Raw genomic sequence first — 6,040 nt, 5'->3', positions numbered from 1 at the left:
ATCAGATGGTGGCGGCTACCTGTGGTCATATCCTTCCTGAAGGCATCGTCTTGGAGTCCTTGCTCCGGCCGTGTCTGTCTCACCACTCCTCGGTGGATTGCTCATCTTCGTGGTGATCTCCGTCGGCCAAGCGGTTCTTCTTTGCTTATCATTAGGTTGCTTGGTCGTCATTGGGGTGGTGTTTCGGTGCCTGGCACCTTTGTATCTCGCCTTGCGTATGTACGTTGAGTGTGGTGGTGGAGTGTGTTTGTATCTTCGTCTCAAATGTTGTAGTGATGTTTGCTTTATATATCAAGCGGGGGAAACCCTTTTTCATAATACAAGTTGAAGGCATTCAATGGGTCTCATGAATACTTTGCATCAGACGCGAGTAGGGAAGTGTTTTCCATAGGAAAATGTTTTTTTTTCTTATTTGTATTTATCTCTATATTCCCACTAGTTACACTAAATGTTTTGGTTTAAGTCTTGACACCTCCCTAGAAAAAATAGAAAAGTACAGATGTGTTGTAAGAAATATTATGATGTACCATGAACTTTACCAGATTTATCTTTGCGGTATTTGACAGCTCTTTAGTTTCAAATCCAATTTTTGCACTCAAATCCGGGTTTGAGCGGTAGGCAATTGAAAAATGATTCCAAGGTTCATGCAAAAAATATTGAATGTTATAGGTAATATGTTATCTCATGGATTTCATAAGGGGATCGTCACCAAAATTATATCACAGTTCGGCCAACTTCGAATTTGAACAAATAACACTTGCTTCAAATACCAAAACTAGCATGTGAACGTTTGAGATGACCAAGATGGGGTATTTATGACATGTAGGGCCCATGAAAAAAATATGTCGTTTTTTGGGTGAAATTTGCTTCACAACATTTGTTTAAGAGTAGGTTTAAGTAGTTTGCTAAGTTTTTTTACTTAAAGAGGCTTTAAACATGCAGTTGTATGATGAAGTCATGACATAAGATCCATTATGTTACATGATGATCACATGACACTAATAACACGGTTTAACAAGTCGGGTCATTACTTAACACCAAAAAGGGAAATGGTGAAATATTCCTTATTAAATAAAATAGAAAAATTAAATTAGGTTTGGAGTAATTCATTTTTTGGGTTTAAATATACTTAATTCAAGTTTAATGCATGATGATATGATGGCATGATGTCATGATAATGCAAAAAATAAAATAACAAGCAACAACTTAATAGGGTATTACTCTGGGCTGTTGCAACCTCTCTTAAGACTCCTTCTGCTCATCTTTATCCGACCATCTCCTATGCATGCCACATCCCAAAGTCTTACTATATGCCTTTTCTTGTCATTGACTTTGTAACACCCCCAGTGTCAAGCTACAGTGATCTCCCTCTAATTATGCCAAGTCATCTTCTTTAACTTACTAATAGTCATTAAGATCCAAAATCCAAACCGAATTCAAATTCAAATTAAAATAAAGTCAAATTATTATTTCTTCAAACGGTAAAACAAAAATGTTCGATGGTTTGAAAATATTCACTAACTAATTATCAGGGAGAAACCAACATTCATAAAAAATATAATTGGCCTAAATCAATTAAAACATGGGCCAAGTCTTTACTAAAATGCCTTTTCAAAATTATAGAAATTCTCAAATATTTTATTTAAACTCCAAGACTTTTCGTGGTAGTACTAGATAATGCCTAGTATTTGATTTGACAAATTGTGTATTTTACCAAAAGCCTTTTGGTGGTTAAACTGATAGAAACAGTAGCTAAAATAAAACAAAAAATGTAACGAACAAAAGGCCTACTTAACTACTGTGCATCTGGGCCCTAGTGGCCACAGAGCACTATAGGCCCAGCCCAGCCATGCCTTCTCCTTCCTTCCTGTTCACAGGAGACCGTGGCGCGCATCTGGCCGCCATGGCTGCGGATGGACGCGTGCCGGCCATCCCACGGCTCCCCTACCGATAAGGCCGAGCCAGACCCCCCTGCAAACCCTAGCGCCTCCCCACTTCCCCTCCCCTCGCGTCGCTTCGCTCTGTCCCTCACCTACCCGTGTCATCGTTGCCATGGCCTCCTCCGTTCGTGTGGCCATCTTCCACCTCGTCGGTTCAGGCCCTCCCCTGGAGCTGCGTCTGCTTCGTCTTCATCGACTCCGAGAAGTAGCTCGAGTAGGAGATCGCCACAGCGCCGGGATCGACCGCTTCTTCCCGCTTCGGTCGCCAGAGTTCCCTGCCGAATCCACTTACGTCTGCTGCTACTAAGCTGTCAACGGGACCCCATGCGCCCCCTAGGTGAGCTCACGGTCCTCCTCGACCCCCCTCTCGCTCCTCCTCGTATCTCATTGGCTCGTTTCCATCGTGGCTGAGCCGTCACCGCCGTCGAGCATCGTCGTCCTGGTCACTTCCGGCTGTTCTAGCTTGCGCCCGTGCCACCTATGGACGCGGTGTGGTGCCCTCTTTCGAATGGTCGAGCTGTTGCTCGAACTGGACCCCGTAGATACCTTCCCGTGCGTCGCCGCCGCTTCTGAAGCTCTTCGTCGGCGCGCGCGCGTGCGGGTAAACACCGGCCGCGCCCTGCGTGCCGGCCACTGCTTGCGCCTGCAGTTGCTACAACTCATGCTGCTACCTCTGCTATTAGCTGCTGCTCTGCTGCTGCTTCAGCCCCGCCTGCTGCCGATCCGTCGAGCCGCCCCCTTGGCCTCGCCCCGCTCCTCTGCTTCGCCGTGCCCGCTTGGCCTTCCCCTCGCTCCGGCCCGCCCCACTACCTCCGCTGCCGGACCTCGCCCCCCTCGCGTCCGCTCCGCCTCCCCGGCCGCACCAGCGCCGCCGCACTCCGCCCCGCGCCCTCCAGCGCCGCCCATTTGCTCGCCCGACCCGCGCCTCACCTGCGCCGCACGCACGTCTTGCTCCGCCGCCGCTCCCGCCTCCGGTCGTAGCTGCCCGCCGCTGCTGCTCTTCTCCCCGCGCCGCCCCATCCCGTGCCATTGCTCCCTTGCCGCTGCCGCCATGCTCTCCTAGCCTCAGCCGCTCGCTGCTGTGCCCTCGTGGCCAGCGCCTTGGCCGCCGGCGCCCTTGTGCATGGGCTCGTGCGATAGGGCACAGCCACACAGGGGCCGGCCTGAGCCACTGCCCAATGGGGCCCAACCTAGATTAATTAGGGGAGGCCTAACCTCCCACTTTAATTTAATCACCAACTCCCCACTAAGCCCCCTGACTAACGGGCCCCACAACTAACTAAAACCATTAATAGTTGTATTAAAATGTGTCACTTACAGGTGGGCCCCATAAACAGTGCAGTTGACTAGTCCACTCTTTGACTGGGTCAACTGGCCCTGGGACCCCACCAGCCAGCCACTGGTTGTGTATACTTCTGTGTACACGTAGCATTTTCCTATTTACTTTCAAAATTAAATTAAATTCTGTAATTCCAAAAATCTTTTAAAACTTTGAAAATTCATATAAAATAATCCGTAGCTCGGATGAACATACTTTGTACATGAAAGTTGCTCAGAACGACGAGATGAATCCGGATACGCAGCCCGTTCGTCCGTCACACATCCCTAGCATTGCAAAGACGCAACTTTCCCCCTCCGGTTCATCTGTCCGAAAACGCGAAACACCGGGAATACTTTCCCGGATGTTTCCCCCCTTCGCCGGTATCACCTACTACCGCGTTAGGGCACACCTAGCACCGCTCATTGTCATGTCATGCAACATCATGCATATGTTTGCATTGTATTTATTGTTTCTTCCCACTCTTCTCTCCCTAGACACCGAGACCGACGCCGCTGCTACCCAGTACGACTACGCTGTTGACGACCCCTCCTTCTCGGCTGAGCTTCCGGGCAAGCCCCCCCTAGATCACGAAATATCGCCTATTCCTTATCTCTACTGCTTGCATTAGAGTAGTGTAGCATGTTACTGCTTTCGGTTAATTCTATTCTGCTGCATAGCCTGTCATTGTTGCTACAGTTGTTACCCTTACCTGCAATCCTAAATGTTTAGTATAGGATGCTAGTATTCCATCAGTGGCCCTACACTCTTGTCCGTCTGCCATGCTATACAACTGGGCCGTGATCACTTCGGGAGGTGATCACGGGCATATGCTATATACTTTATACTGTTACATTACTTATGATACTGTTCGGAGATGGGGGCTGAACGGACAGGTGGCTCCATCCCGGTAGAGGTGGGCCTGAGTTCCCGACGGCCCCCGACTATTACTTTGTGGCGGAGCGACAGGGCAGGTTGAGACCACCTAGGAGAGAGGTGGGCCTGGCCCTGGTCGGCGTCCGCGGTTACATCAATTAACACGCTTAACGAGATCTTGGTATTTGATCTGAGTCTGGCCACTGGCCTATACGCACTAACCAACTATGCGGGAATAGTTATGGGCACTCGACGTCGTGGTATCAGCCGAAGCCTTCTTGACGTCAGCGACTGAGCGGCGCGCGCCGGATTGGACCGTAAGCCTGCTCTTGTATTAAGGGGGCTAGTTCTACTTCCGGCCACCCACGCAACATGCAGGTGTGCAATGGGCGATGGGCCCAGACCCCTGCGCGCATAGGATTTAGACCGGCGTGCTGACCTCTCTGTTGTGCCTAGGTGGGGCTGCGACGTGTTGATCTTTCGAGGCTGGGCATGACCCAGGAAAGTGTGTCCGGCCAAAGGGGATCGAGCGTGTTGGGTTATGTGGTGCACCCCTGCAGGGAAGTTTATCTATTCGAATAGCCGTGATCCTCGGTAACAAGACGACCCAGAGTTGTACCTTGACCTTATGACAACTAGAACCAGATACTTAATAAAACACACCCTTCCAAGTGCCAGATACAACCCAGTGATCTCTCTCTCACAGGGCGACTAGGAGAGGATCGCCGGGTAGGATTATGCTATGCGATGATACTTGGTGAAATTACCATCTACTCTCTTCTACATGCTGCAAGATGGAGGCTGCCAGAAGCGTAGTCTTCGACAGGACTAGCTATCCCCCCTCTTATTCTAGCATTCTGCAGTTCAGTCCATCGATATTTCCCCTTTACATAGATAACCATGCATATGTAGTGTAGATCCTTGCTTGCGAGTACTTTAGATGAGTACTCACGGTTGCTACCCTCTTTTCCCCCTTTCCATTCTACCTAGTTGTCGCAACCAGATGCTGGAGCCCAGGAGTCAGACGCCACCGTTGACGACGACTCCTACTACACCGAGGGTGCCTACTACTATGTGCAGGCCGCTGACGACGACCAGGAATAGTTTAGGAGGATCCCAGGCGGGAGGCTTGCGCCTCTTTTGATCTGTATCCCAGTTTGTGCTAGCCTTCTTAAGGCAAACTTGTTTAACTTATGTCTGTACTCAGATATTGTTGCTTCTGCTGACTCGTCTATTATCGAGCACTTGTATTCGAGCCCTCGAGGCCCCTGGCTTGTATTATGATGCTTGTATGACTTATTTTATTTTTAGAGTTGTGTTGTGATATCTTCCCGTGAGTCCGTGATCTTGATCGTACACGTTTGCGTGTATGATTAGTGTACGATTGAATCGGGGGCGTCACAAGTTGGTATCAGAGCCGACTGCCTGTAGGAATCCCCCTTCCACACCCTTGGCCGAAGTCGAGTCTAGACATTGCAAAACTTTTACTAACATGGTTGTGCGGCTTATGGGCCCACGTCGCCATTGGGTGGTATTAGGATCTTTTACTCCTCGTCTATACTCTGGACTCTGATCTATTTTCTATTCGGGTTAAATGAATTTTGCTCACTCTAACATTAGGATCTCGTGATCACTTCCACCCAGAGAGCCCCTTGTTACCGATGACCGCCTACTGCACTAGAAGATTCCGAAGATACTCTACGATGTGCTCCCGAGACGCTTGTGCCCATCACCTTTGCAAATTCCCTACCACTATTATATCCGTATGGATAACTGCATACACTTGCCTACATACAATCCCATTGATCTTGTTATTACAAGATGCCCCGAACAACTCTCTGTTGTTTCGAGAATCCTTTGAGCTTACTGCCCAGTAGTTCTTGCCTCATGAATACCCCCTACAGAT

General features: G+C 49.0%; 1 long non-coding RNA gene across 1 annotated transcript; it reads left to right on the top strand.

Annotated features, from left to right (window-relative positions):
- Window positions 1-1,992: 1,992 nt before the first annotated feature.
- On the top strand, window positions 1,993-5,446 carry LOC141021511 (uncharacterized). Its single transcript, XR_012182829.1, has 2 exons — window positions 1,993-2,277; window positions 5,138-5,446. It is a non-coding gene; the product is annotated as an uncharacterized lncRNA (long non-coding RNA).
- The last annotated feature ends 594 nt before the right edge of the window (window positions 5,447-6,040 follow it).

The sequence above is a fragment of the Aegilops tauschii genome, chromosome 4 (genome assembly GCF_002575655.3).
Source record: "Aegilops tauschii subsp. strangulata cultivar AL8/78 chromosome 4, Aet v6.0, whole genome shotgun sequence".
Taxonomy (NCBI): domain Eukaryota; kingdom Viridiplantae; phylum Streptophyta; class Magnoliopsida; order Poales; family Poaceae; genus Aegilops; species Aegilops tauschii.
Note: the sequence above shows the minus strand (reverse complement) of the source record. Positions and strands in the feature narration are given on the sequence as shown.